A 26009-nucleotide genomic window follows, 5' to 3' on the forward strand; every position below is an offset into this window, starting at 1 on the left:
AACTGAGATGGAGAACAGAGTTGCTGAAGTAAAAGAGAATGGTAGAAGTACTGTCATCTGGCAGTTCAAACAGGGATCTAAAGGGATTAATTTGTGCAATGCAACTCTGTATATGAACAAACCATATTTTCATTGGTACATGTAGTTCAATTTCATATTGAATTAAAATAGGAACCAAAGGATGGGTAATTTTAAATGTAGTATTCTACTAAAATGGGGTTTAATTAATAACCTTGGCAAAGGAGTGCATGTGATGGTAAAACAGAATTTTATATTAAATTTGAGAGGGATGTTATTAAGTTTGGTAGTAGGGTCTTAAATCAGAACAAAACAAATTCTGTGAAACTATGTAACTGTCAGGTCTGAGTTGGCCTGAAATTGATGGGCAAACAGCAGATCAGTTATTCCAACTACTTAAAGAAACAGTACATAATTGATATTGGTTTATTGTCACATCTGCTGCTATACAGTGATAAGCTTTTGATTTGCATGTCATTCAGACATCATGGCATACATAATTGCATCATGCATTACAGAATGCAGAATATGGTGTTTTTTACAAAGGAAGTGCACATTTTTATAACTATGATTTATGAATAGAACAATATAATGTAACGAAAGGATCTGCTGAAGCCAGCTCACGTGGAGAAGCCACACTCTGACATGGTCTTGGAAAACCTTAAACAGTAGGAGTAATTATCCCAATAAAAGCTAATGAGAAGTAAATATACTGTTAGCTTAAAGCAAGTTCAAGAAAGAAATGACCTGAGGATTTTAGAATTCTGCAAAAGATGACTGAAATTAATGAGAAGGGAGAAAATGGACATGAGAGCAAACCAGTAAGAGGAATTTGAAAAAAAATTACAACTTAAGTAACTAACCAAAGATTAATGGGACTCAAATGGTAGAGACATTAAACAATTTTCTGTAGGTGCCTTCATGTCAAAGCACTTTGTCCGCCAAAGAGACAATGTAATCTAGTGAGAATGACAAACAGTGTTAGTAATTAATTAGCTTGAATGTGGGGATTTTATCCTAACAGAAAGCCCTTCAAATATTGGTTCATTCATTTTGAGTGTTGTGAACTCCACAGAGAATGGAACTTGCTGATTAAAGGGAACTATTGGCCTTGTGCGGGTGAGCTGAGTGCCAATAGCTCTGGACTTTGCTTACTGAATACTAGATTTGACTAAGCAAAATCAGTAAGATTTTTGCTTACTGAATACTTTTGGTTGTGTCTTGTGAGATTTGGGCTGCTGATCATGAAAATAGCCATGAAATTTCCCTATCATGTATCATTTTTTAAAAATCACCTGTATTTGTTGTTTCAGTTCATAATTCAAGTCAGAATAATTGTTGGCATGATTAAGGAAGGTATTTTTGTTGGTCCACAAATCAAACAGGTCATCAGTTATAGGCAATTCAAAGAACTTCCAGTGGAACTGGAGAAAATTACACAGAAGTCATTCAAGGATCTTGAAAATTTATTGAACAACAGGGCACCAAACTGCTTTCAGCTTGGCTGATAACATGTTTCAAGCATACAAAACCATGCCACTTAAGATTCATTTTCTGCATTCCCATTTAGACTTCCCTGCAAATCTTGGCACTCTCAGTGTCCAGCTTGGTGAAAGGTTTCACCAGGGCATTGTAATCATGGGTAAATGGTACCAGGGCAACTGAAAGCCATCTGTGTTGGCTAATTATTGTTGGACGCTTAAGCAAAAAGCTTCAGATACTGATTACAAATGAAACTCATCATCAAAGCATTTTTAGCTTGAGCTCTTAGAAAGCGTCAGCACTATTATGCAATTAAATGCATTATATTCAATAAAAATTGATTTGTTTTTCCAAATTCCTATGTAATAAAGTAGTCTGAAATTATATTTGTGTTCAGCTTCAAGCAGTCTATCAAACTTTTTGAGGAAGCAACACTTCTGAAAAAACTTTGTTTTGTCCAGTGTAGTTGCTGCATACTTGGTGGATGAAAAGCCTGTTTCTGTGATCTATCACTAATCCTTCAAGTATTTTACCAAGCTGATCCTTGCAGAATGAATGTGAGGAATCCATGGATCACAATTTCAAGATTCTGCAGAGGTTGTAAATCCAGAGTAACACGCATAAAATGCTGGTGGAATTCAGCAGGTCAAGCAGCATCAGTGGAAATTAATGAACATTTGATATTTTGGGCTGAGGCCATTCATCAGGAGTCCAGTGGAACTGCATTTGGCTTTTGAAGAAGCATTCGATAATATGCCTTGCATTTTAAATTTTAGATTCATTGATTTACGTTCTACAGAGGATGTATTGAGAGCATCCTGAGCAGCTGCATCACTGCCTGGTTCGGGAATTGCACCATCTCGGATCGCAGGACCCTGCAGTGGATAGTGAGGTCAGCTGAGAAGGTCATCAGGGTCTCTCTTCCCACCATTACAGACGTTTACACCAGATGCTGCACCCGCAAAGCTAACAGCATTCTGAAGGACCCCAGGCACCCTTCATACAAACTCTACTCCCTCCTGCCATCTGGCAAAAGGTACCGAAGCATTCAGGCTCTCACGACCAGTCTGTGTAACAGCCATCAGACTCCTCAATACCCAGAGTCTAGACTGATATCTACATCATTTATTATTGAAATTTGTCCTCTACTGTGCCTATTGTCTTGTTTATCATTTATCTATTAATTATTGTACTGCCTTGCACTGTTTAGTGCACTTTATGTAGTCCTGTGTAGGTCTGTAATCTAGTGTAAGTTTTGTGTTGTTTTACATAGTCTAGTGTAGTTTTGTGTTGTTTCATGTCGCACCAGGGACCTGGAGGAACGTTGTTTTGTTTTTACTGTGTACTGTACCAGCAGTTTATGGTCAAAATGACAATAAAAAGCGACGACTTGATTTGAGTAATATACAATCAGTATATTACTTATCCCCTCCCGCCCCACCTTTTAAATCTACTCCTCAGTGTTTTTTTCTTCAGTCCTGCCAAAGAGTTTTGGCCTGAAGCATTGACCATACTTCCCCCCCCCCCCCCCCATGAATGCTGCCTGGCCTGCTGAGTTCCTTGAGCATTTTGTGTGTGTTGCTCGGATTTCCAGCATCTGCAGATTTTCTGGTGTGTGAATATACGATCAATAGCCACCTTTTTTTAGGTACAGATGTGGAAAGTAGTGTGGTCTTCTGCTGCTGTAGCCCATCCACTTCAAGGTTGGACATGTACATTCAGATGTGCTTTACTGCCTGCAACTGTTGTGACACAGTTATCTGAGTTGCTGTCACCTTCCTGTCATCTTGAACCAGTCTGGCCATTTTCCTCTGAACTCCTTCATTAACAAGGCATTTTTGCCCACAGACTGCCACTGATTGGATATTTTTTGTTTTGTCCTTGGATCATTCTCTCTAAGCTGTGGGATTTTCATGCACAGAAGATCAGCAGTTTCCGAGATGTTCAAACCACCCTGTCTGGTACAACAATCACTCCACTGACAGTCACTTGGATCACATTTCTTCTCCATTCTGGTGTTTGGTCTGAACAGCAGCTGAATTTTTTGACCATGTCTGCATGATTTTATGCATTGAATTGCTGCCATGATTGGCTAATCAAATATTAGCATTAATGTATAGGTGTACCTAATAACGTGGCCACTGGGTGTATGTTGCACATTGGGAATGGTGCAAGAATAAGCCAGTTAATTTTGGGTTGTCACACTGTCGTAACTGAAGCATTGTAGGTATCAGTTATGTGCCCTCAGCGACTTGCATTCCCTGTCAGTGGCATGGATGAGGAAATTGAATACAGTGTATCTAGATTCACAAACCATATACGAAAGCCAGAAATAATGAGAATCCTTAAAGAATCTTGAGAGGTTAAGTGATGGCTATGAGTTTGGCTGGATGAATACTGTCCTGTCTTGCCTTTGATTTAAAAATTCATAAATAAGTCACTGGTGAAGAGTTGGGATTCAGTGGGGACCTGGCGATTGTACATAGATACAGGTTTGCTCTCCTTGCCGAGGGAAGGATCCTCTTTCCTTGGATTGCAATTGACTGAATTCTGGCATGTGGAAATGGGAATAAACCACTGAAATTGAGTAGATCATGCCAATACAGTAGGTTCCGGTTAATTGGGCCATCCATTAGGGCCAACCATTAATCAGGACAGCAACTTATTTGGGACAAAATCTCAAAGAACAAGAACTAATTGAGAAAATTGCCCCCGTATTCCCTTTGTTTATTTGGGAGACTCTGCTGCTAAATTGGGACAGGGGATCATTGCCAAATAGTTTCTAGCTAGCATCAGTTGCTTGAACATTAGACACATCATCGTCCTCGGAGTGAACAGCTTTTAAATAGCATCAGTTGCTTGTGTTTGTGTTCAAAAAGCAGTGATTTTTCTCACTGATAGTTGGCGGGAAATAAGCGACAAAACAATTTAGAACTGTTTTGCTCACTGGTTTCAAGCTTTCAGGCTTGGAGATGCCAAAAAATGGTCAGGAGTGAAAATAAAATGGTATCACTACTTCAAGTTTGGAACTACAAAGAATTTGAAGGTATTGACAATTATCTTGAATGTTATGAAAATGAGGATTTGGAAGATGCAATCATCGAGAGCTTTGTATGAAGGTAGCCCATTATCTGCTCTAGGTATGTGCGCTGATTTTGTTTATTTGCAGTCAATCAAAAGAACACAGTGGTGTCTCCGGATGAATTCCTCTGATAACTATTAGGAACTAATACAGTTTTATAGTACTGTAGTATTGATAGTGTTCTAATTTATACCACATTTCATTTAAATACATAATTTGGTACTCAGGCAAACTACTGTTTAACTCTCTTAATATCTTTTTAATTATTTTCATGTAACTTTAACTCCGGGGTCAGCAACCTTTTTTCCTCTGTGGGCCGGATCGTCTATTAATGAGCAGATGGTGGGCCAGGTAAATGCCATAAATACTTGAAATATGGGAATTATCCATTTAAATACATCTGGTTATGTATTGCCTCAAATTAATGAATAACGCATACTAGAAAATGTGCTTAAGGTTGCCTACCCCTGCTTTAGCTAATTGAGGCAACTGGTTAATTGGGCCAAAATGGACTGGTTCCAAAGTGTCCCAATTAAGCAGAATCCACTGTGGTAGAACCTAGAATGAGAAATTATCTCAAGGTTTCATCTAAAGAATTTTAGTTGGGGCTGAAGGGTCTTAAACTGGCAGGACCTTTCTCTGCATGATGCTTGTGTTTAGGACAGAGATGTGGAATCTCTTTGCTCAATACTTATTCAGTTGCACTTCTTTACAATTCTCCAGCCCAGAGGATAAGGTTTTTAAGTGTATTTAAGAGAGCAGTAGACATTTTCAATACTAGAAACATCACTGGAGTTGAATGCAAGTGGATTAAAATTACATCATGACTGGCATGGCAGACTTGATGATCCAAATAGCTTGCTATGTTTTATCTGTGGTATCATTTTCAGTTAAAGAGGAGCAGGGACAGCATGTACAGGGCTCAGAACAGATGGCTTCCCTCTATGAGATGTGTCATTATGTTCCAATACAATGACATGTTGGAAAGATTCCCCACCACTGGCGTTGATACAATATTAATGAGAATATTGCCTATTTCTTCTATTGTCTCTACCTTTTACCATTTGTATGAATGCTACATCCCATTTGAAAAGATGGATATTTTCCAGTTGTAGCAACAATTTACAGGAAGTCCAAGACACTCTTTCAATAGAATACCCTGGAAGGTGCTTGTCCCTTCAGTCAAATCATATGTGCCTCTTGTTATGTTAAAGAATATCCATTTCTGGATAAATGACCCCTTGACTCAAATTTTGTTTGAGAAAGTGAAAAATAATTTAAAGTTTATTAGCTGCTATTAATGAATATTTGATGTCAGCAAAGAAATGTGAAATTTAAACTGAATAAATATCCATTATGAGAACTTTATAGTCATAGTGTTGTATGACACAGAAATGAGCCTTTCAGCCCAATTGGTCCCTGCTGATCATTTTGCCTACTTGAGCTAGTTACTTTTAACCTGTATCACCCTTTTAAATTTTTCCTATTCATGTACCTGCTTAAATGTTGGAATTGTACATATGTCTGCCACTTCCTCTGCCAGCTCATTCCACATACCAACCACCCTCAGGCCCCCATTTAAATCTTGCCCTTTTCTCTTTAAATCTATGCCCTCTAGTTTTAGACTCCTGTATTGTGGTTTTAAAAATAAGACTATCTCAAATATACTATCTCCTATATATTTTCTGAATAATTAAGTCTTTCTCTCCTTTAATTGCACCGTCAAGTCATTATTCTATTACAATGCCTGGTGCTATTTATAGAATCCTAATTAGCACAAACAGGTCCTTTGGCTCACTGTGTCCACACTCTTTTACACTAACCTTGCATTAATTCCACTTTTTTCTCTCTACAGTCTCATCTCTTATGTCTTTAACATTCAGCCAGAGCAATTTGCAATGGCCAATTAAACCAACCAAACCATATATCTTTGGGAATGTGGGAGGAAACTGGAGCAGGATCACAGAGAGCATGAAAACTCCACACAGACAGCACTGTAATTAGGATTGAACTTGCATCTCTGGTATCACGATGCTGTGCTTCTGGGAATGTTGCTCTTTAAGCAGTATTACCTCATGAAGTGTTCGATCTTGCTATACAAGGCCGTGCCCCTCCGTGTCCTGCGGTGGAAGATCCCTAGACTGTACTGTGGGTAGTTAGAGTCTCATATTGTGCAAATGTTTGGGGTGATCCTTGACAAAGTTGTTCTCCAAACCTTGTCCGTGAAGAGATGAATGGTTGTCTTGTGCACACGACTACCTTGAAGGTTGTGTGCTGGTTCTTTGAGAGTCCTCTGGTGCAGGATGGATCAGATGGACTGCCACCCAAGGAAGTCCTTGGTGCTTGCCTGTGATTTCTGCTTGCGCAGGATTCTGCCAAATGATTTTGACAGTCTGCTTGGATCCATCATGCCCTTCTCCCGGCGGGCTTGCAAATGGTCCATGTTCAGCATCATCTGATAGACTTGTGGTCAGATGTTTCATCTGCACCAATATTTTAATATTTTGTGCAATTTACTGGATGTTTTCCAATTTTGCAAGACTGATCAGGCTTGAAATACTGCGATTAAGTACAACTGCAGTGGCAAAGATGGTACGACAATTAAGTGATGGTGGCCACTTGCCTCTTGCTGAAATAGACCACTGGGAATTCAATGAGTCAATTTGCAAGTAGTCAAGTGAGTCAAATAAATTTATTATGAAAGTGTATGTAATATACTACCTTGAAATTCATTTTCTTGCAGGTATTTACAGGAAAGTAAAGAAATATAATAGAATTTATTAAAAAAATATACACAAATACTAACAAGCAACCATTGTGCAAATGAGTGAAAATACTGAGAACATGAGTTCTAAAGTCCTGTGAGTGCCTGACATTGCTCTCAGTAGCTGACGTCACTTGCCAGTTTGCATTCCTTCCCCCTACCCCCTCCCCATCTTTTTTTTGCTGCTTCCCTCTTTCCAGTCCTGATGATGTCTTGGTCTGAAACCTTGACTATTTATTCCTCTCCATAGATATTGACTGACTTGCTGAGTTCCTCCGGCATTTAGTGTGTTCCGCTCTTCCCGTGTTCTTTTCCCACTTCCACCAGTCCAATCAGGGTCTCTCTACCTATGTTCACCTTCGACAGCCTTTTCTTCCCCATCCTCCTCACACCACCCGGTTCTATCTGCCCGTCACCATGCACCTATATGTCTCTTTGTCTCCCCTCTCCAACCTGATTCCATCTGCTCCTCCCTCCCTTGCCTGCCTCCGACCTGCCCACCCCTCACTTATATATGCCAGCTGACTTCCCTCAATACTCAGACCTCAAACATTAACCTTCACTTTGCCTCCGTAGATTTTGCTCGACCCACTGAGTTGCTCCAGTTTTTTCTCATATATTCTCAGATCTATTTGCCGCCTGCATTCGATGAGCAGAGTGGATTATTTTCTTTGCACTGGAATTTCCATTTATCTCAGCATACTTGTACCAGTTTAATATGAGTTTTAAGCAGATGACTGTAGCAATGGGATTCAAATAAGCCATCCCATAAATCCATGCAAATAACTCTACTTGCAGATGCAAATGTTTTTTAAATGGAGCTACATCAACATTAACTTCAAGAAAATTGTAGGTTGCAGTGGTTTGTATCATTTCGAAATGCAAGCAGAAATGGTATAAAATAAAAGTATTAATGAATCTGAAATGTATTGTAAGTGATTTGTTTTGTTAATCTAATACTGACTCTTGTAGTTAAGATGCATATTATTTTGTTGATTGGCTTTTAAAATGCGTTTTATTGGATTTCTTTTCAAAAAATATCAACTGCAAAGCCAAACGCACAGAACGAGGATGTCTTGGACTCAATAGCTGCGGATTCCTTTCATATCATTGTGGGTGGCCTATCACTAACTGTTTTACTTTGCTTTTGTGAGCTTGCTAATATTTTTGTCCTCCTCTGCTGGGGAGCGATATTGAACTCATTGATGTATTTGTCAGCTGTACGTGCCATTCAAGCATTTGGCTATAAAATCTTCGGTCTAGAATTTTTTAATCCCAAGCACCATCAGTCTTCAGGCCATGCCACTTGGGGACTTGTGCTAATGTTATTTGTTGTGACTATGTGCTGTCATAACTGTATATGCAGTGTGTGACTGTATGTACTGTGCTTTGCACCTTGGCCCCAGAGGAATGCTGTTCATTTAGCTGTATACATGTTTATGGTTGAATGACAACTCAAATTGAACATCAGAATTTGTCTGTTAGTGAAGCAGCAACCTCTTGCTGAAGGTGAATACATATTTGTTTTTAATTAACTGACTAAAGTATATTTAAGGAGTCATGAAATAACTCTTAGTTTAGTGTGTGTTACCCTTATAAGTTGGCCAAGTGGTAGGTCTTGCTGACAAATCAGATGATTGTGGATATCAGATATTCTCCAAGGCTTAATATAGGCCATCTTGGCTAATATTTCTGTGTAATGTGAAGTTGTTGTATGACGTTCCCCCCCCCCCCACCCCCATCTTCTACACTTGAAGTTGGATCAAAGTCTTTGTCTGCCTTGCTGTGAGGATGTAAGTCTTCTGGTTCTACAGAAAGCAGGGCATTTGTTCTACGCTCCTGGCCAACTCTGATTGAAAATCAGAAGAACCTGTGGATGCTGGAAAATTGAAACTGAAAATGTTGGAAATTGTCAGCAGGTCAGGTTGTATCTGTGGAAGAAGCATCAGTCGAAGTTTTGGGTTGGTAACCTGCTATTAACAAAGGATTTCTGATGTTTCTTTTCCTACAGCTATAATTTGACCTGCTGAGTAGTTCCAAATTTGTTTTCTTTTTGTCTAAACTATGAATCACTTGTTCCATTACAGGGTGATTCCTTCCGTCCCTTACAATCACCCCCCCCCCCAACTTTACAGTTATTTGTTGTGGAAATTTGCCCTTGTGGAATTCACACATCACTACCCAAAATTTGATATGGCATAAAATTCACTCACGGGGGAATGTGTGATGTAATGTGAAGGAAAGAACAAAGTTTATTTTATTTCATTCAGTGCATGGAGAAATAAGATTTGGTTTTGACGTCGCCTTGTCGATTGGGTTGACAGTCGCAGCTGAGTCCCCCCTTCACCGCACCCTCTGCTGTCTGAGGACATGTGAACTATACTGCTGTACTCTTCATCGGTGAAGCTTTTTTTTTTCCTGACACAAGATCTGTGCATTGTAGAAGGGTTTAGGAGGTGGGATATCAAGGGAAAGGGAAGGGATTTTGATTGCAAAGGTATTTTAGTGGTAACAAATTCAGCAAATGCTGGATATCTTGGGCAATGCACATAAAATTCTGGAAGAACCTGATGAAGGGTCTCGGCCTGAAACATAGATGCTGCCTGTCTTGCTGAGTCCCTCCAGCATTGTGTGAGAGTTTGGAAGACTGGAGTGTGCTGACCTAGTAGGAGTGGAGTAAAGGCTGAGTGATTATTATTTATGGAACTAGCCATGGCTACAGTGGCTTCTCACGTTGCAGCAAGCCAGCAAAATAAGCTTGAAGATGAAGAAAATGGCATCACTGCACTTGGGATATCTCTTCACATGTCCTTGGATTGGAGCAGGTGCAGTGAAGGCTGACTTGGTTATTACCCCACCGTCCTGCATGACTTAAATAATTTTTAACAGTTGCCAAAATTAGTTATTGCATGGGCCTCTCCACCCCCCACCCCACCATCCTGAGTGTCATTTTGATCCTGATGCTTAAATAACAGCAGAGAGTCACTTCGTCATTGGTAAAATGGCTTAAAGCAAAAGGGAGGACACTCCGTAGGAAAACATCTTTGCTCATAGCATGGGATTCATTGGGGAGTAAGGGGTTCACATTATGGAAAATAATGATTTGAATGGTTACAATCCCTCTAACTGTGGGGGGGGGGGGAGGTGGGAGGGTGGTTTGCAGTTTTCTGCACTGACTAAGTGTTTGGATTTGTAATGGCAGATTTGAAATCGGTGTCATTCCCTGTCATTGCATAATGAAACTGACAGCATCTTCAGAAGTTTCCAGATGTGCAGTGATATGCAGGAAACCAGAAGAGGCCTGTTTCCTAGTTGCTCCACAAGGACACTGTTTAAAATGTTTTCCAATCTTTATGGATTATTGATTGGGTGAGAATTTAAGATGCATGCACATTATTTTTACTGTAAGCTGACATCTGATGTAGCATGGGGCAGAGAAGAATTTTTGCTTTCGTTGTAAAATTTGTATGTTATTTCTGCAGAATAGCAGTTTCGTTCCCTAAAGTTAATTCTATATCTAGGTAATTCTGTGTGTACATGTTTATTGTAATTTATTCAATTTCAAAACCCTGACTGGAATTGAAAAATTAGTAAGATGCCTTTAAAATACTATCACTTCTGGCTTGCCTTGCACACATGTTCCAATCTCTTTAATCCTCAAAAAATGTCTTTTAAAAACAAAGATTAAAGTTGTACTTTTTACTACTATTTGTTTCCTGAGGAAATTCTTCAGTGTAATTGGCTGGCCACCTTGCAACAGTGATTTCAGTAAGACATTGGGGTTGCCCTAGACCAGGGGTTCCACACATTATTTTAAATATATATGTCATGGACCAATATCATTAAGCAAGGGGTCTTTTTTATTTTTATTAATAAAATGTACTTTATTTGCAATAAAATGATTTACAAATAAACCATTTCAATAACTGAATACTTTACAGACATTACCATTACATTTTGTACAGTTTAACAATTTCAGCCACTCACGTGGCTCTCTGCTGGTGCATTGTTGAGGGGTATTCTACCTGCCTCCCAACCCTTCCCACTCCCATGGGAGAAGAGCCCTAAACCATGGTCCTTCCCCACTGGGCCCTTGCGGTGGCTGCACCAAGTTTGAGTGCATCCCTCAGCGCGTTCTCCTGCAGCCGAGAATGCATTTCCCCCACGGGCATCTCCATGTGTTGGTAGACCATCAAGTTTCAGGCCGACCAAAGAGTGCCTTTTGCCGAGTTGACGATCTGCCAGCAGCATCGGATGTTTGTCTCCGTGTGCGTCCCTGGGAACAGCCCGTAGATCAGAGAGTCCTCTGTTGTGCAGCTGCTGGGGATGAAGCGTGGCGCCAGCCCTTTAATCCTCCTTCACACCTTCTCCGTGAACCCACGATGTGCAAAGAGGTGGGTCACCGACTCCTCCTCACTGCAGTCCTCCCGTGGGCAGCGGGGTGTGGAGATGATGTTCTGGGTGTACAGAGGGATCAGACTGGGAGGGCCCCTCTCACCGCCAGCCAGGCGAGTCTTGGTGCCTGTTGGTCAGGTCTGGCGATGAGGCATTTTGCCAGTTGAACTGGACGGTCTGCTCAGGGAACCACCCCACTGTGTCCATCACATCCTTCTCCTGCAGTGTCTAAAGGACATTCCATATTGACCACAACCTGATGCAGCCACACATGAAGCTGGTCATCAGGATGAGGGTGACATTGGGAATGTTTTTGCCCCCACTGTCCAGGGACTTGTGCATGGTGGTCCGTCTGACCCGCTCCATCTTGGATCCCCAGACGAATCTGAAGATGGCTCGAGTGATTTCCGAGCTGAAGCAGCGGGGGACGGGCCATACCTGCGCCAAGTACAGCAGCCCTGAGAGCACCTCACACCTGATGACCAGGTTCTTCCCTATTATCAATAGGGAACGCCCTCCCCCACTGTTCCAGCTTCTGCTTTACATTGGCAGTCCGCTCCAGCCAGTTCTTATTGCTCACCTCTGTACCCCCGAACCAGATCCCCAACTCCTTCACGTGATCAGACCTGATGGTGAAGGGGACGCTGGATCGGTCAGGCCAGTTGCTGAAGAGCATGGCTTCGCTCTTCATGCGGTTGACCCTGGCCCCTGACGCCAGCTCAAACTGGTCACAGATGCTAATCAGCCTGCGAACTGACCTCGGATCAGAGCAGAAGATGGTGATGTCCTCCACGTACAGAGAGGTTTTCATTTGGGACCCTCCACTGCCTGGCACCGTCACCCCTCTTATGCCCTCATCCCTCCTGATGGCTTTGGCAAAAGGCTCTATGCAGCATACAAACAAGACAAGATAGAGGGCAGCTCTGCCTGACTCCAGACTTGATGGGGAATCCCTGCCCCAGACATAATGGCTGGGGGGAAAATAGGAATTTTGTTATAGTGCTTGCTAGGTTTTTTTCTGGACCCCTTTTTATTTGAGGTGGGTGATGGCCATGGTCTGTTGTCAGTGAATTGAGACTACTCAGGGAGCTTGTACTGAATGCAAATTGATCTAGTTCCCCACATTGCTCATTGACTGCACTACATTATAAAAGGTTCCTGAGTAAAATTGACTGTTTTTAATAGTCGGTGTGTGGTGTATATAATTAGGACTCCCACAGTGCAAGGACTGAGGAAGCTAAGTCATACAGTCCGTGTGGGTGACATGGGAATTGACCATCTTTATGCTGTGGTGATACAGATCAAAGGAGTCATACAGAATGGGATCCACTTTGGATGCCACCATGGCGCAGTAGGTAGAGCCAAGAACTCGGAGTGCCATGGACCTGGCAGTGATCCTGACCCTGTGTGGAGTTTGCGCATTCTCCCTCACGTGTTCTCCTGTGTGAGTGTACCCGGGCTTCCTCCCACACCCAAAAGATGTTAGTAAATTATCCCTAGTGTGTAAGTGAGGATAGAAAATGGGGAGCTGTTGGGGATGTGGGGACAATAAAATGGGATTACTGTAAATGGGGGGGGGGGGGAGAGACTGATGGTCAGCACAGTCTTGATGGGCTGAAGCGCCCGTTTCTCGGAATTTCTTGGGTCAAATTTATTGTCTGTGCAGAAGGACATGTATGCACAGGTTCAATGGAAAATATTACAAAAGCATTGAAGGCACAACATCAGATACACAATATCCATACAAAACTATGCAAGAAAGAATACAATGAGAATAAACAAAACTGTACAAGTGGATGTTGAACTTCTGAAATGCAAAAAAGGAAACCAAATTTTGAAAGGAGTTCAATTTCTTCAGCATAGTCTCCATAATTGTGTCTCAAAAGATTTCTATACTAGTTCTTGACAAATCTCTAGTTTGCAGTAAAATTACAGCTGGATAACCTGCATTATATACAAAAGAGTGTGCTTCCCTCTGACAGTTCAAGTTTGTTAAAGTATCAGCAAATCACCACTTGAACAATAAAGAGCCCCGATATTGTCAGTTTAAATAGGCAAAGGAATCCTCTGCATTGCCTGAATAGGTTGGAGGTTGAGGAGTCCGTGGAAATGACTGTCCTGTCAGATGTTTGATTAGAATGCTTGGCAGCTCAAACTTTACATTATCCAGGTAAAATAGCGTACTCACAACATGATGCACTGTATTAGCCTCCTCCTCCTGAAGAGGTAATTACCTTAACATCCAGAATTATCCCAGTTTAATTTCCTGATAGTGGTTTTAGAAGGCTTGGACAGTCTCCTAAGTCTCCTAATCAGATATCCTTAAGGTATTTTGCTCATGAATTGTAGTTTGTCTATTTTCTCACTATTTGGAATACTCGCCAACTATATATAAATTTGGCTTGCTGATACCAATTCAGAAACTGTTTTCTTCTTTGGGAGCCTCTAATGTTAAGCAGCTGCTTTATAATTCGTCCCTAGAGTGCTTGAAACTGAAGAAAGACTACAAGGCTGTGAATCATTTGTTTGGTTACATTTTCGAAGAAAGCAATGTGGTTTTTCCATTTACACAGAGGATTTAACAATGTAGAAACAATGGAACCCTACAGCAGAACAATGCAGAACTAACTGCAATTTCCAACTTTACTAACATTTTCTGCTGTGTCGCCATGGAATGGTGATTGGGGTATCCAAGATGTTGCTCAAAGTTGCATATTTGTAGAATACACAGATATTATCATTTAGAACATTGACAGATTTTTGGAGTATGGATCTCGGCTATTTTCTTTCTATTTTCAGCTTTCACAGCCTTTAAAAGATTGACTCTGAATTGGGTAGGAAATCAACCGATTATGGTAAATGTTACCTTGTAGAATTGGCTACTTGTGGATGCTTGGCAGCACAGTTGATAATGAGAGAATCCGGCTCAGTCTTGTCCCTACCCAGCATCCACACAGACATGCCTCTCTGAAAGCACACCGGAAAGATATCAGGAGTATGAGTACTGATTTTTGTTTTCTTCCTCCTTAACCTAAGGGCGCTACTGCTGACTTTAATATCCCTATGACTTACCAGCTGAAATGAGATCAGCAAACAGAGCTTGAATTGAACCAGGGACCATCTTGTCTCTAAGGCTTAACTGTTCATGAGATAAACAGACTGAACTATCTGGGGAGATGGGGGAAATTTCTCTAGCTGAAGTTTGGCACAGGGACAACTATTGTAAAGTGCCAAAAGCAAACGATGTACATTTTAAATTCTAATTTCCAATTATTTTTGAATAATTGAATGTTCACAGAATTTTTTTCTTAAAAGCAAGCGCTGTTTTAAAACATGCTGACTTTTTGTGCTTTGTATCATTAATTTGTGGATTGATCCACATTTTCAAGAGACTGCCTTGAAGGGATGCCAATCATGGGGTCTGAATGTAAATCTGAGGCAAATTCTAATAGAGTAAGCTTATTACATATTCAGTTAGTCTGTTTCAATTTGTAGCCACAGAAACATTTCAGGGAACCATGGCTTAGTTATAGATATTGCCACAGTTTTGACAATTATTTGAACTGGTAAATTATTGTGGGACAAGATGAGTGCTGTATCTTCAATGTAAATGACTATATTGTATAAACGCAGATTCCAGATTGAGTTAACGTGGTCCTGCTATTTTCCAGATACAGTTTTGCTTATAATTCTGCTATTTCCTTTTACGTCACCAGTTTTTTTCTCTCAATCCTATTACTATCCATTTTTTGCCATATGTCATCACGCATTTCTGTCATTATTCTCTCCCTAATCCATTTTCTAATGATTTTTTTCCTTGATTTTGTAATCTGTTCCCTTATAGTCTTGCTCATTTCTCCCCCACCTGCTCAGTTTTGCTACTTTTTATTTCTAAAACTGGTATATCTCAGATCTGACAAAAATCAATGACCTTGAAATATTAGTGTTGTTTTTCCTCCATGGATGCTGTCTCACCTCCCTAGAATTTCCAGCTTAGTTTCAAATTTCCAGTCCCCACTGCACATGGGGTTTATTCTGAGCATTCCTTTTGCTTTATATTTACATGTGCTGGATCAAAGGAAATTTCTGTTTTGGATTTGTCAATTGCAGGCATTGAACAATTAGTATTGATGAAAATTCATGTTTATCTGGAAATTGTTAGTGTTTATACTGTATTAAGTCAATATGGATGCTCTGTTCTAATGGGACCTATAGGCAACTTGGTTAGAACTATATAGTATAACTATTGTCAATAATTTGTGAAATCTATAGTTTCTTGTTTAAAAAATTAAATTGTATATGGATTTTGTGACTTTTATGTTACTGAAACATCTGAACTAATTTCCATGAAAATTGCACACCCACAGGCTAGAGTTGTGAAGAATTGTTGGTTGATTGTTCCTTTCATTACATACCCTCACCATCTCCCCAAATGTATTTTATTGAAATAGACTCAATTCTTGTCAGTCTAACACTTGTGCTCTCATTCTGCCTTGTTGATGTCCAAGAGGTAGTATTATTAGAAACCTTCAGATTTGAGTGGTCTGTAGACACATGGAACAGATGCTGCTAGTCCATAGCATTGGGCATCACTTCCTGCGTTAGCCGGTGTGCAACCCTAAGTGTGGAGTGACTCCACCCATCCAGTGCTAGCGTGCACACAACTATTCATTGCTGGGGGAGTACCAGCAGGTTTCTAGCACCCAGACCCTTAACACAGCAGTGCAGAGGCTGGATACGTGTCTCTCTTGAAGTGCAAGGGTCTTTGTACTTGTGAATGCCTGGACCAGATGACCAAGACTGCTGGAACATAACATTCAGTCGTGGTGCATGGTGCAGTATTCCTTTTAACTTCATTGAGTAAGGAGAGTGGATCTGTGTATAATATACAGTGCAATCAGCCAAGACACGTATAGTTCTCAAGGTATCTTGACTATTATGTACTTTTTACAATAAAGGCCATATGGTTTCCTAATACAAAATAATTCCATCTGCCTTGACTTTGTCCATTCACTTAACTCATGGTTATTCCCCCAAGAAGCATCCTTGCTGCATACAATAGAAACTAATGGAAATTGAGGTTTTTTAAGCATAAAATACAGTGGACCGTGCTTCAGATCAAGCTTTGAAAATTGAGATTCTTATTGTAAAAGGGAACTTCCCAAGACACATCAGGAGCCATAATGACTGACAGATTTCAGCATGACGGACTGAAGTTTTGGATAGCATAGTGTTAAGTATTACACTTGTTTTTCTTGGGGAAGGTGGGGGTGGGAAGTACCAATAAACTAACATATTTTCCAGCACAAAGTATTATGCCTTGATTGGCAGCCATCGTATTAACATTCAAACCTGTTGTTTGAATCATTATGAAATTTTCACTCAGTAATTATTTCCTTTTTTTATTCCTGTGAATCCATGGGTTCCCCCTTTGAAATCTACCTATACTTCAGATTTAAATGTGTTAACCTGTTACTTTCTCACTTAACGCTGCCAAGATGTCACACTGTGAGGCATTGTCGTGTTTTCTCCCCCTCTCGGGTCACCATTACATTAGGTAAAAATTAAGGGCATGTTTTAGTTTCATCAGAATGAGCTACAGGAAAGAGGGGTGAAGTGAGCAGAGAAGCAGCAGCAACACTGAGGAAGTTGCTGATGTAAGATGGGTTGGAGTCTTTTCTCACCAATAATGCCAAATGGCAGAAGGCAAGAATAAATAGTAAAATATAGATGCGAAGGGCAAGATTGTGAATGTTGAGAGATGGTTCAAGATACACAGGCAAACTCCATATATGTAAGGACATGGGAAATAAAGTAAATTCATTATTAAAGTACACATATACAACCCTGAGTTCATTGTCTTGCAGGCATACTCTAAACCAGGGGTAGGCAACCTTAAGCACAGATGATTTTCTAGCATGCGTTATTCATTAATTTGAGGCAAAACATAACTAGATGTATTTAAATGGATAATTTCCATATTTCAAGTTTTCTATGGCATTTATCTGGCCCACCATCCGCTCATTAATATGCGATCTGGCCCACGGAGGGAAAAAGGTTGCCAACCCCTGCTCTAAACTTTCGGTTCAGTTTGGATACCGTGATCTGCCTTGGGTCATGGGGTACTACAGATAAGTGTTGCACCAGTTGCCCCCATCATAGGGTGAGCTGTTCAGTCTTCATGCTGCATGTCTTGGGCTAGAAATAAATCTATAGAACAACAACCATAACAGAATGTCAGACCGTCCAACTTGGGTGTGCGACCAGAGTGCAGACGACAACGAACTGTGCAAGTACAAAAAGCAAGTAATAATAAATAAATAAGCAATAAGTATTAAGAACATGAGGTGAAGGGTCCTTGAAAGTGTGTCCATTGGTTTGGGAGCATTTCAATGATGGGGCAAATTAAGTTGAGTGAATTTATCTCTTTGGTTCAAAAGCCAAATGATTGAGGAGGATTAATTGTTCCTGAACTTGACGTTGAAAGTCTTGAGAATCCTGTACCTCCTTCCCGATGGCAGCAGTGAGAAGAGAGCTGGTGCCGGATGGTGGGGTCCTTGATGATGGATGGTGTTTTCCTGCGACTAGGCTTCATGTAGATGTGCTCAATGGTGGAGAGGGCTTTACCCACGATGGACTGGACCGTATCTAATACTTTTGGTGGGATGTTTCAATTCAAGGGCATTGGTGTTGACATGGCCATGATACAACCGGTCGGTGTACTCTGTGCCATACATCCATATAAGTTTATCAAAGTTCTAGATGTCATGCAGAATCTCTGCAAACTCCCAAGGAAGTCGAGGTGCTGTTTTCTTTGTAGTTGCCCTATGTGCTGGGCCCAGAACAAGTCCTCTGGAAAAAATAACACTGAGGAGTTTAAAGGTGCTGATGCTCTGAGGACAGGCTCTTGGACCTCTGGTGTACTTCTTCTGAAGTTAATAATCAGCTTCTTGCTCTTGCTGACATGAGTAAAATTTGTTGTTGTGGTACCACTCAGCCAGATTTTCAATCTCCTTGCTAAATACTGATTTATTACCAACTTTGGTTTGGCCTATGACCGTGTTGTCAGAAAAATTGAAAATGGTATTGGAGCTGTACTTACCCACACAGTCATAAGTGTAAAGCAAGTGGAGCAGGAGACTAAACACACAGCTTTGTGGTGCACTTGTGCTGATGGTGATTGTGGCAATGTTGCCAAGCTGAACTGATTGGGTTCTGCAAGTGAGGAAATGCAGGATCCGATTGCACAAGGAGGTATTGAGGCCAAGTTTTGAAGGGATGATGGTATTGAATACTGAGCTGTAGTTGATAAAAAGCAACCTAATGTATGCACCTTTACTGTCCAGATGTTCCAGGGTTGAGTGAAGAGCCAATGAGATGGCATCTGCTGTGGACCTGTTGCTCCTTTAGGCAAATTGGAGTGGATCCGAGTTACTTCTGAGGCAGGAGTTAATATGCTTCATGACTAACCTCTCAAAACACTTCACCACTGTGGATGTAAGTGCTACTGGGTGATGGTCACTGAGGCAGGTCACCATGCTCTTTTTGGGCACCAGAATAATTGAAGCCTGCTTGAAGCTGGTGGGTACCTCAGACTGCTAAAGCAAGAGGTTAGATATCAGTGAACACGCCAGCCTGTTGATCAGCACAGATCTTTAGTTTTGGGCCAGATACCCCATCTGGGCCAAACGCTTTTGCTGGTTAACCCTCCTCAAGGCTGCTTGTACATCAACCTCAGAGACTGAAATCATAGGATCATCAGGAGCCATGGCAGTTTGTGATGGTTCCTCCATGTTTTGACAGTCAAAGCGAGCATAGAAGTGTAAATGTCTGAAGCATTGATGAACTCGATAAAACATGGCAGAAGCAATATCCTTGATTTGGCTGTCACACAAAGGAAATTATCATTTTACCCTGGATCTGGAACGTAGCCAGTAATGTGCTTTAACAGAAAGAAGTGAGCCCAAGTATTAACCTACATCCTCAGCCATAGGCCTTCCATAAATCATATGCATCATCAGTGTCAGGTGAATGGTGCTAGAGCTAAAGTTGGAAGTTCATAAGTCCAGAGGGCTGTAGAGTACTCAGGAGAACAATGACGTTTTTATTGAAGCATGTGTTACTTCATTTGAACAGGACAAAATGAGATGGTTTGAGATACAGTGAAGCTAATTGTTCTACTGAGCACTTTGTTTTTAGTGTTTTCTGATTTAGACCATAAGACGTAGGAGCATAATTAGCCCATCTGGCCCTCATGGCTGATCCTTTTTCCTTCTCCTCCTGAACCCCAATTCCCAGCCTACTCCCCATAACCTTTGATGCCATGTCCAATCAAAAACCCATCAATCTCTGCCTTAAATACACCAAACAACCTGGCCTCCAAAGCTGCATGTGGCAACAAATTCCACAAATTCACCATCCTTTAGCTAAAATAAAAATTCCTCTGCATCACTGTTTTGAAAGGGTGCTCCTCGATACTGAGGCAGTGCCCTTTTGTCCTAGACACCACCACCATGGGAAACATCCTTTCCACATCTATTCTCTCGAGGGCTTTCAACATTTGAAAGGTTTCAATGAGATAGAAACATAGAAAACCTACAGCACAATACAGGCCCTTTGGCCCACAAAGTTGTGCCAAGCATGTCCCTACCTTAGAACTACCTAGGCTTTACCCATAGCCCTCTATTTTCCTAAGCTCCATGTAGCCATCCAGGAGTCTCTTAAAAGACCCTATAGTATCTGCCTCCACCACCACTACCGGCAGCTCATTCCACACACTCATCAGTCTCTGCGTTTTTAAAAAAAACTTACCCCTGACATCTCCTCCGTATCTACTTCCAAGCACCTTAAAACTATACACTCTTGACTAGCCATTTCAGCCCTGGGGAAAAGCCTCTGACTACTTAAATGATCAATGCCTCTCATTATCTTGTTCACCTTTATCAGGTCACCTCTCATCCTCTGTCGCTCCCAGGAGAAAAGGTCGAGTTCACTCAACCTATTCTCATAATATATGCTCCCCAATCCAGGCAACATCCTTGTAAATCTCCTCTGCACCCTTTCTATGGTTTCCACATCCTTCCTGTAGTGAGGCGACCAGAACTGAGCACAGTACTCCAAGTGGGGTCTGACCAGGGTCCTAAATAGCTACAACATTACCTCTCGGCTCCTAAACTCAATCCCACGATTGATGAAGGCCAGTGCACCGTATGCCTTCTTAACCACTGAGTCGACCTGCGTAGCAGCTTTGAGTGTCCTATGGACTCGGCCCCAAGATCCCTCTGATCCTCCTTACACTGCCAAGAGTCTTACCATTAATGCTGGATTTTGCCATCCTATTTGACCTACCAAAATGAACCACTTCACACTTATCTGGGTTGAACTCCATCTGTCACTTCTCAGCCCAGTTTTGCATCCTATCAATGTCCCATTGTAACCTCTCTTGACAGCCCTCCACACTATCCACAACACCCCCAACCTTTGTGTTATCAGCAAACTTACTAACCTATCCCTCCACTTCCTCATCCATGCAGAATATGACCTGTTTACAACCACTCATTGCCTTCTGTGGGCAAGTCAGTTCTGGATCCACAAAGCAATGTCCCCTTGGATCCTATGCCTCCTTACTTAAGCCTCCCATGGGGTACCTTATCAAATGCCTTGCTGAAATCCGTATACACTACATCTACTGCTCTTCCTTCATCAATGTGTTTAGTCACATCCTCAAAAAATTCAATCATGCTCATAAGGCAAGACCTGCCCTTGACAAAGCCATGCTGACTATTCCTAATTATATTATGCCTCTCCAAATGTTCATAAATCCTGCCTCTCAGGATCTTCTCCATCAACTTACTAACCACTGAAGTAAGACTCACTGGCCTATAATTTCCTGGGCTTCCCCTGCTCCCTTTCTTGAATAAGAAAGGGAGTAGGCATCTGCAACCCTCCAATCCTCCAGAACCTCTCCATCCTCATTGATGCAAAGATCATCGCCAGAGGCTCAGTGATCTCCTCCCTCGCCTCCCACAGTAGCCTGGGGTACATCTTGTTCAGTCCCGGCGACTTACCCAACTTGATGCTTTCCAAAAGCTCCAGCACATCCTCTTTCTTAATATCGACATGCTCAAGCGTTTCAGTCTGCTGCAAGTCATCCCTACAATCGCCAAGATCCTTTTCCTTAGTGAATACTGAAGCAAAGTATTCATTAAGTACCTCTGTAATTTTCACCGGTTCCATACACACTTTCCCACTGTCACACTTGATTGGTCCTATTCTCTCATTTTTTAATCTCTTGGTCTTCACATCCTTGTGGAATGCCTTGGGGGTTTTCCTTAATCCTGTCCGCCAAGGCCTTCTCATGGCCCCTTCTGGCTCTCCTAATTTCATTCTTAAGCTCCTTCCTGCTAGCCCTATAATCTTCTAGATTCCTATCATTATCCTCCCTCGTCCTTCTAAATTCCAGTGAGTACAGACCCAGAGTCATCAAACGTTTATTTATATACAGCATAAAAAGAAGCATTCCCAACACTGACCCCTGTGGAGCACCAGTAGTCACTGGCAGCTGACCAGAAAATGATCCACTTGCTGCCTCCTACCAATCAGCCAATGCTCTAACCATGCCAGTACCTTTCCTGCAATACCATGGGTTCTTAACTTGGTAAGCAGCCTTGTGTGTGGCACCTTGTCAAATGCCTTCTGAAATTCAAATATACAACATCCACTGCATCCCCTTTATCTATCCTACTTGGAATCTCCTCAAAGAATTCCAACAGGTTCATCAAGCAGCGTTTTCCCTGAAGGAAACCATGCTGACTTTGTACTAACTTGTCCTATCTCACCAAGTACTCCATCACTTCATCCTTAACAATTGACTTCAACATCTTCCCAATCACTGAGGTCAGGCTAACTGGTCTTTAATTTCCTTTCTGCTACCTTTCTTAAAGAGTGGAGTGACATTTGCAATTTTCCAGTCTTCTGGCAGCATGCCAGAGTCCAATAATTTTTGAAAGATTGTTTCTAAAGCTGCCATAATCTCTAACGCCACCTTTTTCAGAAACCTAGGATGCAGTTCATCTGGTCCGGGTAACTTATGTACCTTCAGGTCTTTCAGCTTTTTGAGCACCTTCTCTCTTGTAACAGTAACTGCACCAACTTCTCTTCCTTCACAAACTACAACATCAGGCCTATTGCTAGTGTCTTCCACAGTGAAGACTGATGCATAATACTCATTTAGTTTATCAGCCATCTCCTTGACCCCATTATTATTTATCCTGCCTCATTTTCGAGCAATCTGATATGCACTCTCATTTCTCTTTTATTTATAACATACCTGAAAATTTGTTTACTATCCACTTTGATACTATTTGCTAGCTTGCTGTCATGTTTCACCTTTTCTCTTCTAATGATTTTTTTTAGCTGCTCTTTGTAGGTTCTTAAAAAAAAAACTTCCCAGCCCTCTACCTTCCTGCTAATTTTTGTTTCGTTGAATGCCCTTTCTTTGGTTTGATCAAGGTGCAATCTCTGCTTCATCAGTTTGAGAAGGCTTGGTGTGTTGAAAACTCTTGCAAATTTGGATAGACATATGGTGGCGAGTATTCTGACTGGTTGCATCACAGCCTGATATGGAGGCTCCATTACACAGATTGCAAGGGGCTGCAGAGGGTTGCAGATTCTGTCAGGTCCATCATGAGGCCCAAATCTCTCCACCATTGAGGACACCTTAATGATGGAAGGCAGCATCCATCATTAAGGACCCTCACTCTCCAGAACATGCCTTCATCACTACCATCGGCTGGAGGTAAAGAAGCCTGAAAACCAACACTCAATGATTTGGATTCAATTTCTTCTGCTCCAACAGATCTCAGGTAAGTCCATGAACACTGTTTTGCTATTCCATTGCACTATTGTCTTTACACCTTACTGCTACCACAAGATAACTTTTGACATCAAATGTCAGTAATATAATACTGATTCAGGATAAAGCCCTCAGGTGTGAATAACAGCTTGTCCAAGCACCTTTTTAAAAAAATGCCCAAAGGTATTTCATAGTAGAATTCAAAAAATGCTCAATGTTTGTTTCATAGCAGAATGCAAAATTTGTCACCACGTTTGCATTCTGAAATTTGCATGTATCTGTTATTTTACTAATTGCCCTCACTCTGCTGTTTTGTGTTATAGGGGAGAAAGGGTATAAACCATTTTGAAAAATGATCATTTCAGCATCATTGTATATCTTTTTCACACTCCTACCCTCTTTGATTCTGGCTTGCCCACTGTGAAACGCTTTAAGGTGATCAAAGTTGTGGTCAAAAGTGAGTTGTCTAATTTGAGGGAGGAAATTTGAGTTTGGAGCTTTGTGATTGAAGCTGCACTTGTGTTTGAATGACAAGATGAAGGGTCTTTGACCTGAAATGTAAACTCTTTTCCAGAATGCTGTTGTCATCGCCGATTAACTGGCCTCTGAAAACTTGTACTTGCTCCTCAACCACACTTTATTTACTTGTGCACAAGGAGAATGCTGCCTGATCCGCTGAGCATTTCCAGCAACGTTTGTTATGCCAATAATTCTGGATTGTCACTGAACCGTTGAGGTCATCGGTATTTGGCTGAGTTAAGTAGTTTAGGCTGTGTGGTGTGAGCCAATAAAACTAAAGCAATCTCCTGTGCATTTTCTATTTTGACTGATACTATTCAACCTCACTGAAAAGAACTATATAAATTGTAGCTGTTGGAGCCAATGGCGAGTCCATTACAAAGGCTGACATAAAATAAGGTTGCAGTTTAGGAGGAAACTGCTGATGATGGCTTTCTTGAAAAGTGGGTGTGCTGGTGATATTGGTGAGAACCAGGTGAAGGAATGGGAGATGATGATAGACTTAGTTTGGGTTGTATTGGTTTTAAATGATGTGGCTCAAAGGGCAAGAAGTCAGATAGAAACCGTAAGGCAATACCAGGTAAAAATAAACAACACAATGTTAAAGCTGCAAAAAATACATTCCAGAAAACAGTGCAATAAATTCACTGGTATTTCTGGTCTTTGCATCTTCTATTCTCATCAGCAGTGTTGTTGAAAGGCTATCTTAAGTACTACGTAACTTCATTCTGCCTATCACTGTTTATGACAGCATACCAGTCACTCATTCCTAGAGTTCAACATGTTGCTTTAATCTATAATTGCAACAAAACTTAACTATTAAAGCTTTTATAGGCATTTATGGACATCTGTTCCATGAAAGAATATACACACAGTGGGTACTTCATTAGGTACACCCGCACATCAGCTCGTTAATGCAAATATGTGCATGAGTAGCTAATTATGTGCAGCAACTTAAAGCATAAAAGCATGCAGACATGGTGAGAGGTTCAGTTGTTCAGACCAAACATCAGAATGGGGAAGAAATATGATCTGAAGGATTTTGACTCTGGAATGATTGGTGCCTGATGGAGTTGTTTGAGAATCTCAGAAAATGCTGATCACTTGTGATATTCACACTCAACAGTCTTAGAGTTTACAGAAGATGGTGCAAAAAAACAAAAAAAGAAGTCCGATAAGCAGTAGTTCTGTGGGAGAAAATGCCTTACTAATGAAAGAGGTCAGGGGAGAATGGCCAGGCTGCTTCAAACTGACCCAACGTGACAGTAACTCAAATAATCCAGTGTTGCAACAGTGTTGTGCAGAAGATGAACATGTAATGCACAGCATTTCAAATCTTGAAGTGGTTGGGCTAAAGCAACAGAAAACGACACTGGGTTCTGGTCCTGTACCTAATAACATGGCCATGGAGTGCAGATTCCTGTGTAGCCATCTGTTTTTGCAGGAAGGGTGTTGTCTTGGAAATTTTCATGGATTCGCTCAAAAAATAACATTTGTACTTGTTATACCCCTTCATTTCATATACTCTGGTTAAGTAACTTTCTAGACAAATGAGTTTTGAGTATCTTTGTCTTTGCAAGATTTTTCACATTTTCCAGACTTAATGCTTCTGCGTAGTTTCTATGGATGAGAGTAGAATCAGTCCATGGCAGAGGAAGGACTCCCTCAGCAGAATAATTAATTTGTGTGGTCTTTAACTGCAATGTCTGTCTGCATTCTACCCATCCTCAGACTTGTGCCAGTGGTAAAAAAAATATATTAAACCACCTACGCATTGTTGAAGGTAGAAATTATTTGTTTTGCTGTTCATGCAAATAAAATTAGACTAAAGAAAAATCAGAATGGGGGGGATGCTGAGCTGAAAATTATTAAGCAAATGAACTTGAATCAAACTT

General features: G+C 41.1%; 1 protein-coding gene across 7 annotated transcripts in view; it reads left to right on the plus strand.

Moving 5' to 3' along the window:
- LOC140732271 (sickle tail protein) overlaps window positions 1-26009 on the plus strand; it is a 634545-nt gene that overhangs the window by 13604 nt on the left and 594932 nt on the right. The window lies entirely within an intron of this gene.

This window comes from Hemitrygon akajei, chromosome 8 (assembly GCF_048418815.1).
Source record: "Hemitrygon akajei chromosome 8, sHemAka1.3, whole genome shotgun sequence".
Lineage (NCBI taxonomy): Eukaryota > Metazoa > Chordata > Chondrichthyes > Myliobatiformes > Dasyatidae > Hemitrygon > Hemitrygon akajei.